Source organism: Hyla sarda, chromosome 3 (assembly GCF_029499605.1).
Source record: "Hyla sarda isolate aHylSar1 chromosome 3, aHylSar1.hap1, whole genome shotgun sequence".
In the NCBI taxonomy this organism is placed as follows: domain Eukaryota; kingdom Metazoa; phylum Chordata; class Amphibia; order Anura; family Hylidae; genus Hyla; species Hyla sarda.
This window is the reverse complement of record NC_079191.1, coordinates 308,043,645-308,068,654: the sequence shown is the minus strand read 5'-3', so window position 1 is coordinate 308,068,654 and position 25,010 is coordinate 308,043,645. Positions and strand designations below refer to the sequence as shown.

Sequence of the window (25,010 nt, the reverse complement as noted above, 5' to 3'; positions counted from 1 at the left end):
CAATAGATAGCTTTGATGATATTCATAGTTACATAGTTAGTATGGTTGAAAAAAGACATACGTCCATCAAGTCCAACCAGGGAATTGAAGGGAAGGGTGTAAGGGGATAAGGGAAAGGGATGTAGTTTCATAATTCTGCATAAGCATTAATGTTATTTTGTTCCAGGAATGTATCTAACCCTGTTTTAAAGCTGTTAATTGTTCCTGCTGTGACCAGTTCCTGAGGTTGACCGTTCCATAAATTCACAGTCCTCACGGTAAAGAAGGCGTGTCGCCCCTTTAGACTAAACCTTTTCTTCTCCAGACGGAGGGAGTGCCATCTCGGCCTTTGGGGGGATTTAACCTGGAACAGTTTTTCTCCATATTTTTTGTATGGGCCATTTATATACTTATACACGTTTATCATATCCCCCCTTAAACGTCTCTTCTTTTATGAACAGGCGACCAAAACTGAACAGCATATTCCAGGTGAGGCCGTACCAATGCTTTATAAAGGGGGAGTATTATGTCCCTGTCCCTTGAGTCCATGCCTCTTTTGATGTTTAAAGAAAGGGTGGTTAGCAATGATGGAAAGGATTGGAATAGTCTTTTGCCTTATTTAATGTTTGCAGCACAGATATCCCTACACTATACATGATACCACATGCTATACTAACATTTCTGCACACATATAAAACACACAAAGCATTAATGGAGATATCCAGTGCTGAAAAATGTATCCCCTATCCTAAGGATAGGGGATAGGTTTCAGATCACGGGGGGTCCAACCGCTGGGGCCCCCCGCGATCTCCTGCATGGGGCCCCAGCAGCCCGCGGGAAGGGGGTGTGTTGACCACCGCAAGACTGACACGCCCTCTCAATGAAACTATATGGCAGAGCCGGAGCATTGCCTTTGATAATCTCCGGCTGTGCCATAGTGATGCATTGAGGGGGCTTGTCAGCCACCGCTTTGTGTGGTGGTCGACACCTGCTATCTGGCCAGCAAGCCGGGGGCCCCGTACAGGAGATCGCGGGGGGGCCCCAGTGGTCGGACCCCCGTGATCTAAAACTTATCCCCTATCCTTAGGATAGGGGATAAGTTTTTCAGCACTGGACTACCCCTTTAAAGACAGTAGAATAGGGGACGGGGTTGGGTAAGAAGGGGGTAGGGATTGTGAGACAAAACATACAATGGGAGAGGGGAAAGAAGGGGGAATGTGAATCCTCTTTTTCCTAGATGTTTGGAGTATCCATGATGGGATAGTCTCTAAACAGGCTAAGGACAAGCCTGCAACAGTCCTGAATGGAAATCCTCTCCAAATTTCTAATCAGGCATTTCCTGGCAAACCACAAAAGGTCATTATAGCAGTTCATAAGGTGCAAGGCCTTCTGAATAGTGCCAGATATACTATCCCCAGGAAACAGTCCATAAAGAATGATGTATAGGCTACTCATGGAAACAAAGTTTCTGAGTTCATATTCCAGGGCATCCAACAAGGCTCAGGCGAATGGGCACTGCCCAAAAAGTTGCAAAGTTGTTTCCGTAGTGAATGGCCACCTCAAGTAGTATCTGGTATTGCAAAAGGTAGCAATACTCATAATACAATATGTCAGTTCAAATGAGAACCTTCAACCCGTGGGATCGAGTGTTGATGTAAATACCAACAGTAGAGAGTAAATTCCTGGGCCCTATATAGTAATCAAGAGAGTGGGAAAAGTAAATTGTAAAGTGTATCAGCCAGGTAGGAGAAAGACAGAATGGTTGTACCATGTGAAATTAATTAAATCATGGAAGGACAGGAAGTCTCAGCAAGCTTCCCTAGTAAAGTTTTATTCCAGAAATATGTAAACCAGAAACCCTATCCACGACCTAACTGAAACAAAAGGGTTTCTCCTAAGAAATTAGGCTTGTAACGGGATAGGGCAGGTGGTGGATCCTCTGGACCTGTGTGGATGATGATGTGAGCCATGCCAGGGAGCGGAGTCTAAGGTGCGGCTGGTTTTAACCGGAGCCTGCCGCAAAGAGTGATGGTCTTGCTGTGGCCCGGCGGCACCCAGATCGCTACCCCTACAGGTAGCTGGGAGGTGGTGTGGCACAGAAGGAGACTGGCAGGACGTGGCAAGATGGCAGTAGGTCAGGGCAGGAACACAGGTGAAGGGTAGGAAGGTAGCAAGGAACAGGTACACAGTAAGAGAGACACAGAACTTTCACTATGGCAATGGACAACCAAAGATCCAGCCGGGAACCAAGGGAGGAGCTGATATTTAAGGACCAGGGTGCAGGTGTAGACACTTGACTAAATGAGCAATGCACCTTACAGTTCAGATTCTGTCCATTAACAGAAGAGATGTAGAAGGGCTTGGCAAGACAAGATACTGGAAGACAGTGTTTATGGACCTGGGAGGCACCAATGAAGTTACCTGAGGAACCGGAGTACTAAAGAGCTGAAGCGAGGAAAGGAAATATTCACATCAAGGGATGCCACTTCAACTTGTCCAAGATGAGAGCGTTCTCCCGGACGCGGAGGAAGTACAGAACAGTCTTTGAGAAAGTGCTCTGGACAGGCACAATAAAGGCACAAATTCTCATTGCATTGACGGGATCTTTCCTGCTGCGATAAGCAAAATTGGTCCACTTCCATAGCCTCTTCGGCAGGAGGCAAAGTAGACAGTAGAGGTGGATGTTGGAACACAGGTGCCAGACGAGGTAATTGCTGTGTTCGGGCAAGTTCTTTTTTCCAAAGGAAGTTCTTCCTGCCTCTCGGCAAAATGTACATCTATTCGAGTGGCTATATGGATAAGTTCGTTCAGGTGAGCTGGAGAGTCTCGGGTAGCGAGAGCTTCCTTGATTTTAGAGGAAAGTCTTGTTTTAAAGGTAGCACATAAGGCCTTGTCGTTCCAAGAAAGTTCAGAAACAAGAGTGCGGAACTGAAGGAGGAGTTTCCTTGGCAGAGGTTCAGTAGAGCCGTCTCGGCAGAGGAGGCTCGTGAGGGTTCTTCAAATCCATTGCAGAATTCTGCAAGGAAGGCTGACAGGTTAAGGCTAAGTTTCCAGTTGTTTTTTTCTGGCAGTTTTTGGAAAACTGCCACTGCAGTTTTTGAGCCAAAGCCAGAAGTGTATTCAAAAGGAATAGGACATATAAAGGAAGGACTTACACTTCTCCTCCCTTATGGATCCACTTCTGACTTTGACTCAAAAACTGCAGTGACAGTTTTCCAAAGACAGAAAAAAAACTAGTGGAAATCTATCTTAAAGGAGACTGGATCGCTACGATCCCATAGAGGAGTAGCCCAGGTCAAAGCTTTTCCAGACAGTAGACTGAACACAAACGCCACTTTAGCACACTCAGTCGGGAACAGATCCGCCATTAGTTCAAGATGGATAGAACACAACCTCTTTACAGCTTAAGATGTCTGTCATACTTTGAAGGTAAGGACAAATGAAGCTTGGTCCCAGAGGAAGCTGCAGAAACAGGAGGAGGCTCAGGAACAGGTTGCTGCTGCTGTTGCTGTTGTTGCTGCTGAGCGGCAAGAAGCTGTTGCACCAGAGTTGATTCAGTTGTTGCGCCTGATGGACTAACTGCTGCGACTGCTGAGCCACCACGGTGAAAAGATACGAGACATCTGGCAAAGGCACCCCAGCGGGATCCATGGCCGGATCTTACTGTAACGGGATAGGGCAGGTGGTGGATCCTCTGGGCCTGTGTGGATGATGACGTGAGCCGTGCCAGGGAGTGCAGTCTAAGGTGCCGCTGGTTTTAACCGGAGCCTGTCGCAAAGCGGGCAGGTCTTGCTGCGGCAGGCAGCACCCAGGTCGCTACCCCTGGCACAACTAGTCCACACAGGTAACTGGGAGGTGGCATGGCACAGAAGGAGACTGGCAGGACATGGCAAGATGGCAGTAGGTCAGGGCAGGAACACAGGTGCCGGGTAGGAAGGTAGCAAGGAAGTACACAGTAAGAGAGATAAAGAACTTTTACTGTGGCAATAGACAACCAAAGATCCAGCAGGGAACCAAGGGAGAAGCTGATATTTAAGGACCAGGGTGCAGGTGTAGACATTTGACTAAATGAGCACTGGCCCTTTAAGAGTGAGAGGCTCCGGTGCGAGTGCGCCCTAGAGGCGGGGCAAATGTGCCAGGGCTGCGAGGACAGGGAGGTGATTGACAGGCTGGGATTCGCATGTGGTCCCCACTGCCAATCCCAGCCCTGCCGTCAGCGGGGACATGACAGAGCAAAGAGCGCTCACGGCTGGTGTGTCTGGCCTGATGCATTCAATGTGTATTTAATTCTGTGTCCCTGGTTCTAACTGCAATTTTGCCTCTATTTGACTGGTTCAACAGACCTAATCTCCCACAGTAGAAAGAGGTTTTACTGCACATAAGCTATCAATAGCGTTCATTTGAAATGAAGTAGGTGTCAGCACCAATCATAGTTGTTAGCTTTGGAATATTTAACAGGTAATTACTCTTTGTTTACACATACTTTGATTGGATGAGCAAATATAGTAACTGTCAGTAGCACACGTTGATATGCTGCAGAACTTTCTGCCATGGAAATTAAACATCTTAAGAATATTATAATTGTTGCATTTGGATTTATGCTGCTATTTAAAGCATTTGGGGGACTGCAAACTTTACAGGTAATGATTATTATGGCATGTTAAGTATTTTATGATATTTAAAATGTTGGTTTAGTTGATTTACTTAGGAACATACTTTGCATTGCCTTTTTATACCCAAAAACATTCACAAACGTTCATATGTATTGCTTGAGTGTGGTTGTCCTGCACAACACAGAACTTCTGATTCATACACATTATATTGTCATAATAGTTACCAGATTCGCCCAGTTCTTTTTGCACTAACATGTGTTTTTAAACCATTTTCTGTATATTTATGTGATCTTGTACTTAATGATGTAGAATGTCAGAAATCATTTACATGCTATTACAGCATTTGTTTCACCCCTTCCTATATTGCCCATGTAAAGTGACAGGTTAATAGAAAAGTGCTTCTGTGGATTTAAGTAAGTCAACACACTGGCTGTCTCACTCTGTACTGTGACAGGGAACTTAAATTATCCTTTATGTGTCTATGTACATTGGTCATACAGATCTCTGGTAACAGTGATCCAATGGCTTTTTACTATGAAAGAGGACCTGTGGTCACCCTCCCCACCCCCATGCCCAAAGTTAGTGAGTTTCTTGCATCATTAGAAAGCAATGGGATGCAATAGTTTGGTAAATGGTTTTGCATATTAACCAGATTATATATTGTCTCACCGAAGCATAAGAATATTATAAATTAAGCAGCTAGTTTTGTGCTGAAAATCGGTGTGCCTAATATTTAACTTTTATTCATAAGTATTTAAAATTACCCAAAATATGTGCCTGTGTAACAATCACCAGAAATAAAATAGTCATGAGGTCATCACTAATAGTAACCACACAGGTAGAGCTCTGCTGGGCCCTGCCAGCTCCACCGTGCTTTAAACAGACCGCCATCATTAGAAAGCTTAAAGGACCCTGACCACATACACTTTTTCAGTATGTCAGTTTGGCCACCAATTCCTGAGATGTAAGGGTTTACATTTCCTCTGACCAATTCAGTAAGCTGTCCGATGGTGGGCACTGTAATATGATAGGGGCTGTGTCCACTATAAGGGTGGGTGAATATGTAATGTCTGTACTCATTGGCATACCTACAATATGGTGAACATTTTTTCCCCCTCTTTCATCCTGGCATCTGAAGGGGAGGTTGACTACCCACCTGTCTAACTTCCTGGCTTACTACATTGCTACCTTACCACAGGCTACATGCCTACCTTCATATCTACCCACATAGCTACCTGGCTACCTACCTACATAGCTACCTACCTATCTCCTTACCTTCATAGCAACATACTTACATACCTACCTAGCTAGCTAGCTACCTACCAACTTGGCTAGCTTCCTGGCTATCTACTTGGCTTCTTGCTTACCTAAATAGCTACATGCCTGCCTACATAGTCACTTACCTAGCTACCTGACTACCTACATAGTTACCTATTTTCTTGGATACCTACATATCTACCTACCTACATAGCTATGAACATATCTACATAGTTATCTACCTGGCTACCTACCTACTTGCCTAGTAAGCTACATATCTAGCTACCTACAGCTACCTACCTGTCTGGCTACTTACCTACCTACTTAGCTATCAAGTGAAATACATAGTTATTTGACTACCTACCTACCTACTTACTTAGCTAGCTTCCTATCTGGCTAGCTTCCTGGCTATGTACCTACCTCGCTACCTATCTACTGATGTACTCCGCTGCTGGGTGGGTGGATCCATCTACCTACCTAAGGATTTACCTACCCAGTGTGGAAGATATATATATGTATATATATATATATATATATATATATATATATATATACTTAATGGAGAATCTACCAACCTACTCACTTTTACTGCGCAGGACACCACGGGGGTATTATTATCGTTTGAGGGCCTATATAGATGGGGAGATTCTATGTAGTCTTAAAGGGGTACTCCGTCCCTAGACATCTTATCCCCTATCCAAGGATAGGGGATAAGATGTCTGATCGCAGGGGTCCCGCTGCTGGGGACCCCCGTGATCTCTCCTGCAGCCCCTCGAGTCATCAGCTGTATGGAGCTAAGTGTGCTATGTGGCTGATGACTCATGATACAGGGGCCAGAGTATTGTGAAATCACTGCTCTGCCCCTTGTGACATCACACCCTGCCCCTTAATGCAAGTCTATGGGAGGGGCGTGGCCACCGTCATGCCCCCTCCCATAGACTTGCATTAAGGGGGCAAGACATTACATCACAAGGGGCAGGGCCATGACGTCACAATCCGCCTGCCCCTGTATTGTGAGTCATCAGCCACGGAGCAAACCTAGCTCCATACAGCTGATGACTCGGGGGGCTGCAAGAGATATCGCGGGGATCCCCAGCAGCGGGACCCTCGCGATCAGACATCTTATCCCCTATCCTTGGATAGGGCGAAGTACCCCTTTAAAACAACAGCATAAGGTAGATGAAGATAAGCACTTCTGCGGTTGGTGGTGTACGTGGATAAATTAATGCATAATGGAGAAAGGAGCCCCAGCACTCACCAGAACTTCAAGCAAAATAGTAGTTATATTCCATATTCTCAGTAATACAGGACACGTTTCTGCCCAGAGGAAGACTTAAGGCCGAAACGCGTCCTGTTTTACTGAAGATATGGAATAAAACTACTATTTTGCTTGAAGTTTTGGTGAGAGTTGAGACTACTTTCTCCATTAAAACAACAGCAGTCATCATTACAGTCTGATGGGGAAGAAAAGGACGACTGTTTAGCTGTGTGTGTATATTACTGTTTGACGTAAAAAATTACGTCAACTAGGTTACTAGGTACACCTCTGCCTGTGCTGTGAAAAGAGTTGCAACCTTCCCTCCACTTTCATCATTAAAATGCTGCTATTCCTGACATGCAATCATGTCCCTAGACAGTGTTGTCCACTCGCTGCCTCCTTACAACATTGTTCGGTCCTCTCCAATGTCAGAGCTGCTGTCCCTTCTCACCTCAGTACCGCCATCTGTCACGCACAGGAGAAGGATGTGTTTTCTGTCTGTTCAGTACACAGGCCCACTTGCTCAGGATGCTGCATATTGCCAGTAATGAGAAGGGAAAGGTTGGGAAAAAAGAAGAGAAAAGAAGTTGTGAACTGTAGTTGGGACCTGGATTTACCTATTTATTTAGTGGCAAATCCAGTTCCGTCCTGCAGTTTGCAACTGCATACACTACCAGCAGTCACTAGCATAGCACCCACAATTGCTGAAAGGTATGGAACAGGGTCACCTCCGCTACTTGAAGCAGGGTCACTTGCCTCTGCTACATGGTACAGGTTTGGACCCTGGTACATGGTGCAGCAGTGGTCTCTGCTACATGGCACATTGTCGGCACTGCTATATGTAAAACGCTGCAGCCCTAGTGTATACTGGCCGGTTTAGTGTGAGAACAGCAGAGCCTACTGTGTACGCCACAGCGTGCTACTTGGCCATATGAGTAAAGTCCAGGAATACTTCAGAGCAAGCAAGCATGTCAGGGTGAGTGCCGAGGCTCCAGTCTGATACGGTGTCTATTGGTTGGTAATGGATGTAAACATCCCCCCCCAAAAAAAAAAAAACTTCAAGTGGAATCTCCAGCAACGGATTTGCAGCATAAAATATGCTGTGGGTCCGCTAAGATGAACGTACCCTAAGGCTAAGTTTCCACACAGGTGTTTTTCCGGCGTTTTTTTCTTAAAGCTGCCACTTCAGTTTTCGAGCCAAAGCTAGAAGTGGATAGTGGAAGTAGAGGAAGTATATGTCCTTCCTTTATATGTCCTACTCCTTTTGAATACACCTCTGGCTTTGGCTCAAAAATTGCAGTGGCAGTATTCCAAAAAACACCAGAAAAAAACCTGTGTGGAAACCTAGCCTAAGGGTTTTATCAGAAACAAAAGAAACAAACAAACAAATCTCTAGCACACTAAAATAATATATAAAGAGGTCTGGGGCTGGAGTTAATCTATATTATAGCAGGAAATCCATAGGTATTCATGATTAAACGGTTACACAGGGATAAGTTGTGTTCCCAGATCCGCTGGTGACCCAACCCATATTGTGCCTCCTGCTGTTGCCGGAACCCCCGCCCCCTGGTCTGCTCGCCCCGCCCCCTGGCCTGCTCGCAGCGGCAATCCACCGCACTGATCAGCCACACTGGGGGCCTGCGGGTCGCCGAATGGTCTCAGGCATGTGCATGCACAGTGTACATAGACATCACGGCGGCTCCGGGATGTCTGAGTGCACTCGGCGACTCGCAGGCCCTCAGTGTGGCTGCTCAGAGCAGTGGGGCGGGGAAAGGGGTGAAGGGTGGGTTTGGCAACAGCAGGAGGCACAATATGGGTCAAGTCACTGGCAGATCTGCAGCGTCAAATACACTACGAATCAGTTATGTGTGACTCTACCCTTAAGGTCATTAGACCTGCAGCTGAGACAGGACCTGTGGCAGTATTATGGACTTAAAAATTTATTATGCTCAGCTGAAACTGACCTTACAGGTATTGTTTAACACCACTGGCGTTTGTGTGTGTGGTTGTGTTATTATTTTTATAAATAACCTTGCCAGTTCAAAGGTAACACTTTATTAAAGCATATTAATTATTTGACCATGATAGGTTATAGTTGATTACAAGTTTGTTATATTATGTAAATATTTTACTTGGGTGTAGTAAATTGTTCTTTAGGCTTGTCCATAATCTTTCACAATGTTTTCACAATCCTTATTGCTGGCATTAAGACTGTACTTTCTGGTTGGTGTACTTTCTGCATTCATTGAACTCTTTTAGAGATTAAGATTTAGAGTTAAAGTGTATAACAAAAAACTGAAATGTAATATGAAGATTAAAGCCCAATCCTAACATAAAGTAATCTTTCTTGTCATTACAGAGCAGTCTGAACCCTGAGAAAGGCCTGGGTGTGGCATCACTTAGTGTAATTTATGGATGTCTAATAATATCTTCACTTTTTTTTACCACCCCTGATTATAAGAAAAATTGGATGCAAATGGACAATTGTTGCAGCAATGTGTTGTTATATCACATATTTTGTGGGGAATTTTAAACCTAACTGGTAACAAAATAATTATTTACATTATTTAATATGAGAATGTGTATTTGTGTATCTGTGTACACCATGGCCCTGATTTACTATTGTAAACCCAACCTGTTTTGTCAGGCAAGGGCACAGAATTTGGCGCACTGTGCCACAAATTGGACCTGTGCCAGAATTTGCGCCCAAAAATGTATTTTACTTAGAAAACACTGCTGAGGGAAATGAGGCATGGCCACCAAAAGGGGGCATATCCCACCCACCCTTTTCAAAAATCTCAACATATTTATTAAAGTGGCGTCGCTAGGGGGGGGGGCAGAGGGGGCCATGGCCCCCCCTAGATCAGGCCGTGCCCCCCCTTGTGCCCCCCCAATTTAAAATAAATAGGGATGTCCCAATACTAGCATTGGGGCCAGGGGCGGACTGACCGGCTGGGTAAAGAGCTGCAGCTGCTGGGGATATCCCTGCGCTGCTCCTGGTCTGCGTATCATTAGCAGAGACAGGCAGATGAAGGGATGAAGAGTACTGATTGTTGGCTCCGCCCCCAGCACTAGAGAGGACGGGGGCCGAGAGCTGACAGGCCTCCGGAACACAGAGCAGCTTCATGTGAGGTGAGTGATGTCCCGTGTCCTCCCTCTCTCCCCCCTGATCAGCAGTATATCCTGGGTCTGGGTCATGTGTATAGTAGCAGTCCAGAGGGGACACTTTCCCTCCTACAGTGTCCACAGGTCACATTATCAGAACAATTTTTGGGAAAAATCGCGGCAAAATTGCGTGGTTTTACCGCGATTTTTTGTAAATTGTTCTGGTAATGTGACCTGTTGGAGACCTGTGGACACTGGAGGAGGGAAAGTGACCTCTCTGGAAGGACAACATGTGAACACACTGCTAGTTTATCATTAACCCCTTAAGGGTGCATTCACATTTACAGGATCAGCTGCATATTTTTGCTGCATATTTTGTGCAGCTGATTTTGCTACCCATTAGCTTCAATAGGTAGCAAAATCAGCTGCAGAAAATATACAGCAGATCCTGTACGTGTGAACGTACCCTAAGAGCTCATTCAGGGGTGGATCCACAGTGTATTTTACGCTGCGGATCCGCCAACAATGGACCCTACAGTGCTGCCTTCATCTGTGCCTGCTCATAACGGCAATCCGCCACTACGAGCAGACATGCTTTTGATGTGTATACTCGCGCACATCATGGCAGCTCCTCCTGCTCTCTTATGTGTGCGAGTATACACATCAAACCGTGTCTGCTCGTAGCGGAGGATTGCTGTTATGAGCAGGCACAGATGGAGGCAGCACTGTAGGGTCCATTGTTGGCGGATCCGCAGCGTAAAATATGCTGGGGATCCATCCGGGTAAATGAGACCTAAGGACACAAGGCGTATGTGTACGCACAGTGCCTGCTCCCACTGTGTTGTATAAATCATTAGCTAGAACCCTCGGCTAATGCCAGACATCACCAATCAGGCTGATGTCCGACATTAACACTTTAGATGCCACTATCAAAGTTGATGGTAGTGTCCAAAAGTTTTAACGCCTTAAGGACCGAGCGTTTTTCCGTTTTTGTGCTTTTTTTTTTCCTCCTTACCTTTTAAAAATCAGTCATTTTACCCAAAAATCTACGGCAAAAACGGAAAAAAAAAATTATTGTGCAACAAGAATGTATGAAGATTTTAAATTACATTCTTATATATATATATATATATATATATATATATATATGTATTTATGATATATATAAAAAAAACATATATATATATATATATATATATATATATATATATATATATATACACATACACACACGCACACACACACGTTTTAAAATTGCCCCCTCACTTTTGTCACTGGCCCCCCCATGTGCCCCCCTAAATATGAATGCTGGAGACGCCAGATGTTGCTGAACTAAAACTCCCAGCATGCTTGGGAGTTGTAGTTTTGCAACAGCTGGAAGAGCACAGATTGGAGACCATTATACAATGGTCTCCAAACTAGGGCCCTCCAGATGTTGCAAAACTACAACTCCCAGCATGCCCAGACAACCAAAGGCTGTCTAGGCATGCTGGGAGTTGTAGTTTTCAGACTCCTAGAGGCAGCTGTGAAGATCTTCACTGCTGCCTCTGGGGACCATGTACTTACCTGCCGGTCCCGCCGTTGCTCGTCCAAGTGGCCGGTCCCGCCGCTGCTCCAGGTAAGGCCGCCGGTCCCCGCGTGTTCCACCCTATGCCGCAGGTCCCCGCGAGCCCCCGCAGCCATCTTCCCCCGTTCTGCCCGACTTCCAGGGGCGGGCAGTGCGGGGGATCTTAACTTTCACCCCAGGTCACTGTGATCGCTGACCAGGACCATCAATGGATGGTCCTGGGGGGTGAAGCAGAAGTTGTCCCCTGCTGGAAACAGCGGGACTTCTGCTGGTTAATCCGTGCGATGCTGCGCATCGCTGGGTTAACTGAATGTCATTTATAAACGTCGGGATGCGCGATTGCACTGCACAACCCGGCGTTTATATATGACATTCTGCGGGAATGGGTTAACACTAGTTGTCACCTTTAGGCTATTTTTCCTGATCCCACATTGCTGCCCTCAGTCAGTGATTTATGGGCAGGATAATTTTGTGAGCTACTGTATTAGCCTATAAATCTGTTGGAGCTATTGAGTGGAAGCAGTTAATTGTGAACATATCTGGTCCATAGGATCTATTCACTCCTTGTGTTTATTATATAGGAATCCTTCTAAGATACTGGCAGGGGACTAGACACAGTCCTTGGAAATTTACAAATAACCAATAATATTCATCCTTCCTCTAATATCCCCTGATCTACCAATTGGTCCGTATTATTACGTCAGAACCACTTATACATCTGAAATAATTCAATGGGGATCAAATAGGTATGGAATGTATACATGCCTCCCGCATAGTAATCCTGGATGGTAATCCATCAGCTGGGACAAAGAAGATGCTGCAGCCAGATAGAACCATGTTCTGGATGATATGGGGACCCTTAGTGGTCTTTTTACATGCCATAATTTTTTTTATAAAAATATTTTTTTATGAAGTATATTGGAAAGGTTAATGTTTTACCAAGATGTACCACATATTAAACGTTTTTGATTTTGACAATGCCCATTTAGGTTTTTTTCAGGAAGGATTTCCTAAATGTAATGATGACCCAGACTTATATGTAAGTACTTACTTATATTACTTTTATTTGTCAATCAGTTGATGGCCAAAATCCCATGTCATTGTACTCTAGGTGGACCCCTTTAAATGCAATTGGGGCCTTATGCAGTGTATGGGAATTATGAAGAAACTAGGCAATATTGGAGTATGAACATTTTGTATAATACCCCAGTATACCTTATGGCCATGACCCAGACCAGTTAATCGTATTATATCTACAGTTTTGCATCGTAATGATAAGGAACATTGCCCACCCTGGATTGACTCCATATTTGACTGCCTACTAAAAATAAGGCTATAGCCTTGCAACCTTTGACAAAACCAGTACACTGGTGAAACATTGGGAAGGCTGTCAGGGTATTATGTGTGTTAAAAGGGTATTCCAGGCCAAAACTTTTTTTTATATATCAACTGGCTGCAGAAAGTTAAACAGATTTGTAAATTACTTCTATTGAAAAATCTTAATCCTTCCAATAGTTATTAGCTTCTGAAGTTGAGTTGCTGTTTTCTGTCTTACTGCTTTCTCATGACTCACGTCCCGGGAGCTGTGCAGTTCCTATGGGGATATTTTCCCATCATGCACAGCTCCCGGGACGTGACATCATCATTGAGCAGAAGCTAATAACTATTGGAAGGATTAAGATTTTTTAATAGAAGTAATTTACAAATCTGTTTAACTTTCCGGAGCCAGTTGATATATATAAAAAAGGTTTTGCCTGGAATACCCCTTTAAGAGTGTTGTGTTAAAACCACTAAGAGCTGGAGGCTTATGATAGTTCCAATATATATTAGGAATAGAAGGGCAAGTACTGAGTATGTGCATTTTATTAGTGGTGGTCATTACTTATTAGGAATGAAGAGAATTGTAGTGATCTTGTTATATAGGGCAGGGAATAGTGGTCCCTGAGCTCACTCAAAAACCCTTTCCCTGTCTACTTGCATAATCGCCCTAGGCGGCGATTCTACAACTAGTCAATCATCCTTATACAGAACTGAAGTGCAGGGGCGTCACAAGTCAAAACAATAAACAGAACAATAAAAAGTAAGGGAAAATCAGGCCAGGTAACAAAGAGTAACAGACAAAAACTAAAGATAAAAACAGACAGGGAATGCACAAACATGAAAACAGAGTCAACAGGCCAGGTCTAAACCAGGGATACAGTGGGGATCAAAAGTTTGGGCAACCCAGGTAAAAAAGGTTATTAATATACATAAAGAAGCCAAGGAAAGATGAAAAAATCTCCAAAAGGCATCAAATTACAGATTAGACATTCTTATAATATGAAAAAACCTCTAAATAAATATAAAGGTGTGGGGGAAGTGCTATTTAAGACATAACTTTTAATATATGCTTACTAAAACACACCAATATGTGCAAAGTGATTATACCCACATAAAAATAAAATCATGCGACACAGGATCTGTTAGGATCACCACCCATCTGGTGGATTTATCATGAATCTAATGTGTAGATACACATAATTAGTCATGAATCTCTAATAAGAAATATAATTCTCAACGCGTTTCTACTCCAATCAAGAGTGTCCTCAGGAGAATATCAGAATAATAGAGATAATAAGAGTATCACATTTAAATGGGCACTGTCATGAAATCTAAAAATTGATATGTTGTAGTACTTAAGTACTACAACATATCTCTAATATACTTTAATTAAAAAAAGTGATTTTAAACAAGTTTAAAATCACTTTTAAATTCGGCCACTAGGGGTCGCCCTTCTAGTGGCCGAATGCATTCTGCAGTGACGTCACTACTGGATTTCGACTCATTTCAGCCTGGCAAATGAGTCGAAATCCAGTCACTGCGGTGCTCGCTCGCGCCTGTCAATCAGACAGGCGAGAGCGAGCACGCTGATAGCTGGGGCTGCGCGCATTGGCCAGCTCCACTGGCCTCGCGCGCGGCCCCGCCCCCACCCTCTCCCCTTACCCTGTCCGGAGGCCGTTACCCTGTCCGGAGGCAGCTCATTGATCCTCTGGTAAGTCTTCCTCACTGGAGGAATGGGGTGGGGGAAGCGGGGTTCGGGGGAGTGCCGCCGCTCAGCACTAGAGGTATGGGGGTGGGGAGCGGGGTTCGGGAGAGCGCCGCCGCCGCCGCTGCTGCTGCTGCTCCCGAAGTAGCACTGCTTATTGTTTTCACCACAGGGTGCCTCCAGCTTTTTCACCACTACAACTCCCAGAATGCCCTGACAGCCAGTAGATGTTAGGGCAAGCTGGGAGTTGTAGTGGTGAAACAGCTGGAGGCACCCTGTATAGTGAGCTAAGGGCGGAAGTGCCGGCTCCAGCAGGCATCAGTGACGTGGTGCCTGCTGGGGAAGTCTGCCTGGTAGTGAGCACACTACCAGGCAGACAAAAAGGGATTTTAATATAGTTTAAAAAAAATGTAAAGGGAGGGAGGGGGTTAGGGAGAGATGGGCAATAGGCAGGGACAGAAAGAAAGAAAAAATGGATGGTGGGAGCTACACTTTAAATAAACATGGTATTACTGAGTGACCCACGATACAGGGTATCACTCAGAGGGTGTGAACTTTCCCAGCTGAAACAGGAGAATGCCGGCACGACCTAAAAAGAAAACCAACAGTACAGTCAGCCCAGTATATGGACTTGCACTAAATGTAGTTTTTGTAGGGCTGCAAGACTCACAGTCCTTGCCGTGGTTCCGGACACCTATAAATAAAATAATATATTCCTATCAATAAACAAGGTTCCGCTGTACCTGTAATGTAAATCTAGCATATCCCCGCTAGTGCGCTGTACTCACTGTCAGCTGGTCTAGGTGCCGATCACAGGATCCCGGGAGGTGCGCAACCTGCAGTGGCGGGGAGCCGGAGTGATTCTAACCGGCTGCGATGCGCTCACCTTCCGGGTCCCTCGGCGGCTGGCGTAATATCCTGGCGCCTCTGTGTGACGTCGGCAGTGCCCGCCCCGCTCTGACGCCCACAGGAGGCGGGCAAAATGCTGAATACACTACTATAATTCAGGGCCGGATTCAGGTATGTATGGGAGTGACTTATTGCTAGTTATAGAGTATACTAACTCCTGTATGACTGGTTATATATTACTGAATGAACCAATGGGAGTAATAACAATAATTGGCATTGCAACACTAAAATTGCAAAGAATGCCTAAACAGGGGTATATAAAAACCGATCGCGAGCATGCCGCAGTGTAAACGTGCCATTTAGAAATGAAATAGGCACAAGGTCCCGCAAGATAAGGGTACACATGCCGAATGATCATGACCGGATATACCCCAGAATAAAGACCACATTATGCATTAATAAGGTGCCTAAATTGGTCATACCATGATCTAAATAAATTATACTTATCCCAAAGGTTAAACTAGGATAGCCCCAAATAAGAACAGCCCATATCAAAAACTCCTCTATTGTACTTCTTATTATATGTATTTACATGTACATGAAATCAGCAGACGGATGTAGGGGGCAAAGCCCCCAGAGAAAAAATATATATATAAAATTGTTGGTCCCCATTCAGACACAAGGGTGGTCCCCCTGGGATTCTAACAAAAAATAGGGGGAAATAAAGGGAATGATAGGGGCCTAGGGATCCTAGACTTACCCTGCACTAACTCAGGCTCTATGCCCTAGGCGGTGTTATCGCCCTAATAAGGGCGGCCCCGCTCTCGTTCCTCCTACTTGGCCTAGCTCTTACTAAGTAAATAAGGTGACACTAACTTGAAGACCCACTAGGGTCTCAACTAACTACCTATTAGTCACCAATAAGGAGGACCACATCCCTTTCTGGAAGGGGACATCACAAAAAGGGAGCAAAACTTAATTGGTCATTGAGACCTCTAGGGTTCAATGTGCCCATCTCAAAAATCCATCTACTCTCCCTTTGAAGGAGGAGTCTATCAAAGTTACTCCCTCTCGGGGACGGACGAATGAGCTCCAATGCAAGGAACTTGAGTTGTGTACAACAACCACTATGGACCAAATTCATGTGGCGGGCCAGGGATGTGTCCCTCTTATGTTTGACATCGCCAAGATGTTCCAATATCCGTTTTTTAAAAGGACGAAATGTTTTCCCAATGTATCTCATATGACATGGACAAATAACTAGGTAGATGACACCACTGGTATTACAATTAATGAAATCACGAATCTTGTGCATCTTTCCTGTTCTTTCATTGAGAATCTCCCTAACTCTCAAAATGTTAGGACAAGCCTTACATCGTCCACAAGCATAAGTACCCTTCACATTCGCCCTGTCCAACCAGGTATTTCCTTCAGCGCTAGTAGGTGATTAGTAGCTGTGTGTAACCAGAGCACCTATATTTCGTCCCCTCCGATAGGTGATCTGTGGTCCAAGTGGTATAGAATCACTCAAATCAGGGTCCATATGTAGGATCCTCCAATGTTTTTCGAGAATGCTCCGTATTAACGGGGCTGCATGATCAAATGTAGCAACAACTCTTAAGGGCTGTGCCCCCTCATCCGTCTGCTTCGGTGTCAATAAACTTTCCCTAGGAGTATGCAAAGCATGTTGATAGGCTGATCTTAAAATGTGATCAGGGTACCCCCTGTTTCTAAATCTCTTTCTTAGGTCTTGTGCTTCTCGTAGGAAGTCCTGTCTGTCAGAACAGTTCCTCCTGAGGCGGAGATACTGCCCCCGCGGGATACCCCTTTTTAGGGGTCCCGGGTGGCAGCTCTCCCACCTCAGGAGGCTGTTCGTAGACGTACCCTTCCTATGAATAGTGGTACGTAAGTTACCTCCAGTTGTCTTCTGAATAGAAATATCCAAGAAAGAAATATGTGCCTCATGGTACTCATGTGTAAATGATAATCCTAAATTATTCCGGTTGAGCAATCTCAGGAACTCCTCGAATTCCTTGGCAGAGCCCTGCCACAAGATGAAGATATCATCGATGAATCGTGCCCAGATAAGGGCACGTTCACTGAACCATTCCCTCTCCTCGACAAAAACCTGGGTGGCCTCCCACCAGCCCAGAGTGAGATTCGCATAGCTGGGGGCACTAGGTCTCCCCATAGCGGTCCCTCTGAGCTGGTGGAAGTATTTTCTGTCGAAGAGGAAATAGTTGTGTGTTGATAGAAAGCTCAAAAGTTCCAAAACAAACTCGTTATGAGGTCTCAGCTGTATACCGATGTCATGTGGAATAGAAGAATACAGTGCTTCCACGTCTATACTTGACAATAGTACACCAGTCTCAACCTGCACCCCCTCAATTTTGTTGAGGAGATCCATGGTATCACGTGTGTATGAAGAGAGAGTTAATACAAACTCTCTCAGTATCTGGTCCACATATACACCAAGATTCTGTCCCAGACCCCCTATGCCCGCCAACATATAATATGTCAACAAAAGTTAGATTTTATTTCCATCACTTTCAAAATAACATAAAACAAAAAAAATGGCATCTGCAAAAGTTTGGGCACCCTGCAGAATTTATGGCATGCACTGCCCCATTTGCAAAGCTGAGACCTGCCAGTGTCATGGATTGTTCTCAATCATCATCTGGGTAGACCAGGTGACGTAAATCTCAAAGGTTTTAAATTCCCAGACTCATCTGACCTTGCCCCAACAATCAGCACCATGGGTTCTTCACAGCAGTTGTCTAGAAATCTGAAACTGAAAATAGTTGATGCTCACAAAGCTGGAGAAGGCTATAAGAAGATAGCAAAAAGTTTTCAGATGTCAATATCCTCTTTTCGGAATGTAATTAAGAAATGGCAGTCATCAAGAACAGTGGAAGTTAAAGCAAGATCTGGAAGACCAAGAAAATATCAGACAGAACAGCTCGCAGGATTGTGAGAAAAACCATTCAAAACCCACATTTGACTGCACAATCCCTCCAGAAAGATCTGACAGACACTGGAATTGTAGTACACTATTCCACTATAAAGAGATACTTGTACAAATATGGTCTTCATGGAAGAGTCATCAGAAGAAAACCTCTTCTACGTCCTCACCACAAAAATCAGCGTTTGAACATTGCAAATGAACATATAGACAAGCCTGATGCATTTTGGAAACAAGTTCTGTTGACCGATGAGGTTAAAATTGAACTTTTTGACCAGAATGAGCAAAGGTACGTTTGGAGAAGAAGGGGAACAGAATTTAATGAAAAGAACCTCTGTCCAACTGTGAAGCATGGGGGTGGATCAATCATGCTCTGGGGTTGTATTGCAGCCAGTGGCACAGGGAACATCTCATGAGTAGAAGGAAAAATGGATTCAATAAAATTTCAGCAAATTTTGGATGCTATCTGTGAAAAAGCTGAAGTTAAAGAGAGGATGGCTTCTACAAATGGATAATGATCCTAAACACATCGAAATCCAGGGGGATTACATCAAGAGGTGTAAACTGAAGGTTTTGCCATGGCCTTCACAATCTCCTGACCTCAACATAATTGAAAATCTATGGATAGACCTTAAAAGAGCAGTGCGTGACAGACAGCCCAGAAATCTCAAAGAACTGGAAGACTTTTGTAAGGAAGAATGGGCAAAGATATCTCAAACAAGAATTGAAAGACTCTTGGCTGGCTACAAAAAGCGTTTACAAGCTGTGATACTTGCCAAAGGGGGTAGTACAAGCTATTAACTCTGCAGGGTGCCCAAACTTTTGCAGACGCCATTTTTTGTTTTCTGTTATTTTGAAAGTGTAAATGATGAAAATAAAATCTAACTTTTGTTGACATATTATAAGAATGTCTAATCTGTAATTTGATGCCTTTTGGAGATTTTTCCATCTTTCCTTGGCTTCTTTATGCACATTAATACACATTTTTACCTGGGGTGCCCAAACTTTTAATCCCCACTGTAGCATTGCAGTACCAAATCAGATGACAGGGTAATAAACTAGAGACAAAAGCCAAGGGTCAAGTTAACACATAACAAAGCAGAATACAAAAGCTGGTGTAGAATGAGACAAACACAAGCTCTGAACAGCAGGCTGATGTATACAAGTCCTTTGATGTACATATGCCCATGTATGACTACTGTGTAAAGCTTTTACAGAGAATGGTGCGGTAGTGTTGTACATGAGAAAGTGTCAGGGATACTACCTACCGTGATGTTGTTCACTTCCTAGCACCCCCAGGCAGCAGGCTTTTGATTAGGTATTGAGGACATTTGCACAATACTGGTATCAGTATTGGGACATCCCTGCTAAAAATATACTCACTTCACCCTTTGATACATTTATTGAGGTTTTTTTTTCTAATGTTTTGTCACATGAAGGCCATCTAAAGTGGTGCGTGAAAAATCTTTTAAAATCCACTAGGTACTCCTTATTTTCTGAGGTCAGTGTTTGAATCAAGTAGTATACTAGGGTCACATAATGATTATTTCTATAAAACTGCAAGATCAGGGAAAGGGATACTATATGGTCAAAAGAATTGGGAAACAACTCTTGATTGATTTTTGGTGTTTTATATAGACCCTGTGATGACTGGTTCTGCCAGAACCCGTAGGGTTAATGCTTTCTAGCCCTGTTGTTTATTTTGGTTGCTGGGACTATGCCTCTGTGCTCCTGGGTGTGGTTAAGCATGCTGAGCCAATTAGAATCCTCCTGCTAACAGCACAGGGATATATAAGGAAATATTTCTCAGTCATGCCTTGCCTGTGAAAGTTCTTGTGACTGTAACTAGCTATCTTTGTACTTATAATATCTAATCTGGTTCTGTGACTTTTTGGCTTACAATAACAAAGACCCAAAAGGTAGTCAAAAACCAAGCCAAAAAGTCACAGAACCAGATTAGACAATAAAAGTACATAGATAGCTAGTTACAGTCACTGGCAACTTTCACAGGCAAGGCATGACTGAGAAAGACTTCCTTATATATCCCTGTGCTGCTAGCAGGAGGATTCTAATTGGCTCAGCAAGCTGAATTACACCCAGGAGCACAGAGTATAACACCTTTGAGAAATGTAACTTTTCTTGAATACAATTCCTAAAAAATATAGACAATAGTCTCAAAAACTGGACAAAAATGAGGGCCTCAGCGATTCGGCCGGGCAACCAAAACATTTATTTAATAAGAAAGTACATATGGGAGCACCTGTCTGGTCTAGTTCTTAATACATCTATAAAGGAAGGGATAATTGTATTCTACTACCAGTGACCCCACAGTAATTTAACTGTCATTTGGGTGCTACATATCCCTATATAGATTCCTGCCATTTATAACTGGAGAGTGCAAACCTTGCTACTCAAAAATAAAGTGCATACATAGAGAGTGCAAACATCACTACTCAATAATAAAGTGCATGACGTAGTAATCAAATTCCTAGTGATTACCCATTGTATTGCTGCTCTGTACCCCAACGCCGTTTCGTATGCTTTTTCAATGGGCTGTTGCTCCTTGTCATTTGGTGTCATTTGGGATTCTTTCTGTTTGTATTGCCAGGAGCACAGAGGCGTATTCCCAGCAACCAAAATAAACAACAGGGCTAGAAAGAATTAACCCTGTAGGTTCTGGCAGAACCAGTCATCACAGACCCATTGCCACAGGTGTATAAAATCCAACACCTACTAATGCATTCTGTCTTTATAAACATTTGTAAAATAATTGGTCTTTTTAAGAGCTTACTGAACTCCATCATGATACTGTAATAGGATTAAACGGCAGCAACAAGTCAATTTGTAACATTTCTTCCCTTCTAGATCCTTTATGATCAATTGTGACTTGTATTTTTGAAAGTGGAAGCATTTAGGAACCTTCAAAACTGTGCCTGTAGCCTCATGGCATTAGATTCCGTCAAACAGCTGTATGCAAGCCTTGCATGTTTGTTTTGTGCAAAGCTTCATGGCATGGGTTTTCATGGCCAAGCAGCTGTTTGCAAGCCTTGTTTGTATGTATAGTGCAAAGCTTGCTACCACTGGCCTGTGGGAATAATGGAAACATGTTTTGCAGAGTAATGAATCACACTTCTCTATTAGGCTGTCTTAAAGACTGGTCTAGGTTTGGCCAATGCCAGGAGAATGTTATCTGCCTGAAGGCATTGTGCCAACAAAAAGGGATAAGGGATAATACCACTTGGTTGTTTTTTAGGAATAGTTTCAGTGAAGGAAATCCTAATGCTTCAGTATGCCAAGACATTCTGGACAATTTTATGCTAACAACTTTGTGGGAACAGTTTGGGTTCACCTGTTTTCTGTTCCAGCATAACTGTCGCCCAGTACACAAAGCAAGGCCCTTAAAGGCATAGTTAGGTAAGTGTGGTGTGGAAAAAATTGACTGGTCCCTACAGAACCCTGAACACCTTTTGGGTACAGTAAAATGAGTTTGAAAGACAAGGCCTCTGGTCCAACAACATAAGTATGTGACTTCACAAATGCTCTACTAGATCAGTATTTCCCAAACACGATCCTCAAGTATCCACAGCAGGTCATGTTTTCAGGGTTTCCTTAGTCTTTCACAGTTGACATCATTGTGGTGATGCCTGATGCATTTACCAGCAATATATTACCTGTAAAAGAAAATCCTAAAAACATGACCTTTTGGTAGTCATGTATCAAAAGAGGAAGAGAAGAATTTACCATTGTTACAAGAGGTAATAGGAGAAAATGCCCCCCAACATTTGTAACCCCATGTGTGGATGTAAAGTGCTCTGCGGGCACACTAAAATGCTCAGAAGAGAAGGAGCCACATTTGGCTTTTGGAAAGCAAATTTTGCTGAAATGGTTTTTGGGGGGCATGTCACATTTAGGAAGCCCCAATGGTGCCAGAACAGCAAAAAAATAAAAAAAATAACAGATGGCACACTATTTGGGAAACAACACCCCTCAAGGAACGTAACATGGGGTACAGTGAGCCTTTACATCCCACAAGTGTTTGACAAATTTTTGCTCACTAAAATGTTGGTGTTACCCTAAAAAAAAATTCACAAGGGGTAATGGAGAAAAAGCCCCCAAAATTTGTAATACCATTTCTTCTGAGTATGGAAATACCCCATATGTGGATGTAAAGTGCTCTGCACTACAGGGCTCAGAAGAGAAGGAGCGCCATTGGGCTTTTGGAAAGAGAATTTGGTTGGAATGGAAGTCGGGCCATGTGCATTTACAAAACCCTTGTGCTACCAAAACAGTGACCCCCCCTCCCGCCCATGTGATCCAAATGTGACCCTATATCGGAAACTACACCCCTCACGGAATGTAGTAAGTGGAAGGTAGGGTGAAAATGGGGGGCGCTCCCAGAGAAAAGTGGAATGCAGAATCTTGTGCCAGATTTTGCTTGTAGCTCACAAATTGTGGTTGTGAGTTGTTGAACGGGAGCTGCTGCACTCCGACCGAGTCTGGGCTCTTATGCAAGAGCCAGTGGAGAACCAGAATGGGTAGCTGGAAGCTACAGAGAGAAAAAACGGTCTTTAATGAGGCACTGCTCTTGTGTGCGAAAGAACGGAAAGACTCAGGCCAGCACAGGTTAATCTTATTTGTTTGGCAAAAAAAGTGGACAACGCGTTTCGGCACACATAAAGTGCCTTCCTCAGGTCCAAAGAGTAAAATGCAGACTTCTCTATTAGTATGCAGAGTTACTGGTGGAGATCCTGTGTGCAGCGGCGCTGGCTGCACACAGGATCTCCACCAGTAACTCTGCATACTAATAGAGAAGTCTGCATTTTACTCTTTGGACCTGAGGAAGGCACTTTATGTGTGCTGAAACGCGTTGTCCACTTTTTTTTGCAAAATAAATAAGATTAACTTGTGCTGGCCTGAGTCTTTCCGTTCTTTCGCACACAAGAGCAGCGCCTCCTTAAAGACCATTTTTTTTCTCTCTGTAGCTTCCAGCTACCCATTCTGGAATGTAATAAGGGGTGCAGTGAGCATTTAAACCTCACTGGCGTTTGACAGACCTTTGGAACAGTAGACTGTGCAAATAACATTTTTTATTTTCATGAACCGTTGTTCAAAAAATCTGTCAGACTCCTGTGGGGTGTACATGGTCACTTAACCCCTTGTTACATTCTGTGAGGGGTGTAGTTTCCAAAATGGGGCCTTATGTGGGTGGGGGATCCACTGTTCTGGCACCATGGGGACTTTGTAAACGCACATGGCTTTTAATTCCAACCAAATTCTCTCTCCAAAATCCCAATGGCGCTCCTTCTCTTCTGAGCCCTGTAGTGTGCCCCCAGAGCAATTTACATCCACATATGGGGTATTTCCACACTCAGAAGAGATGGTGTTACAAATTGTGTTTTTTTTTTTTTTCTTCCTATTAAACCTTGTGAAAAAAAAATCTGGGATAACACCAGCATGAACCAATTTTTCATTTTTATGTCCAATTTAAACATTCGTCAAACACCTGTGGGGTGTTAAGGCTCACTATACCCCTTATTAGCAGAGCATTTTACGTCCACAAAATGGGTATTTTCGTATTCAGGAAAAATTGTGTTATAAATTTTTGGGGTTTTTGACTTTTTTTCCTTTTACCTCTTGCAAAATTGAAAAGTATGGGGCAACACCAGCATGTTAGTGTAAAAAAAAAAAAAAATAATCATACTAACATGCTAGTGTAGACCCCAACTTTACCTTTTCATAAGAGGTAAAAGGAGAAAAAGCCACCAAAATTTGCTAGGCAATATCTCCCGAGTACGGAAATACCCCATCAGTGGCCCTAAACTGTTGTCTTGAAATACGTCAGGGCTCTGAAGTGAGAGAGTGCCATGCGCATTTAAGGCCTAAATTGGTAATTTGCATAGGGACAGACCCGGATGCAAGCATTACACTTGCAAATACCATACGGCAGTGTTTCCCAAACAGGGTACCTCCAGCTGTTGCAAAACTCCCGGCATGCCTGGGCAGTCAATGGCTTTCCAGCAATGCCGGGAGTTGTTGTTTTGCAACAGCTGGAGGCTCAGTTTTGGAAACAGTGCCATATGAGACATTTTAGATTTTTATTGGGGGGGGGGGGGGGGTAACTGTGTAGGGGTGTGTGTATATGTAGTGTTTTCCCTCTGGGAAAATTTGCTGCATCTCAAACTTGCAGCAAGAAACACACTGTAAAACCCCAACCGTGTGAGTGTACCCTGTACATTAACCTGGGGGGGGGGGGGGGGGGGGACAAACCTCCAGCTGTTGCAAAACTACAACTCCCAGCATGCCCTTTGGCTGCCCATGCATGCTGGGCTTTGTAGTTATGCAACAGCTGGAGGCACACTGGTTGCAAAACACTGAGAGTTTGTTACCTAACTCAG

General features: G+C 43.9%; 1 pseudogene; it reads left to right on the top strand.

Annotated features, from left to right (window-relative positions):
- Positions 1 to 4,529: 4,529 nt before the first annotated feature.
- The window catches only part of LOC130360777 (protein unc-93 homolog A-like), a 72,558-nt pseudogene continuing 52,077 nt past the window's right edge, over positions 4,530 to 25,010 (top strand).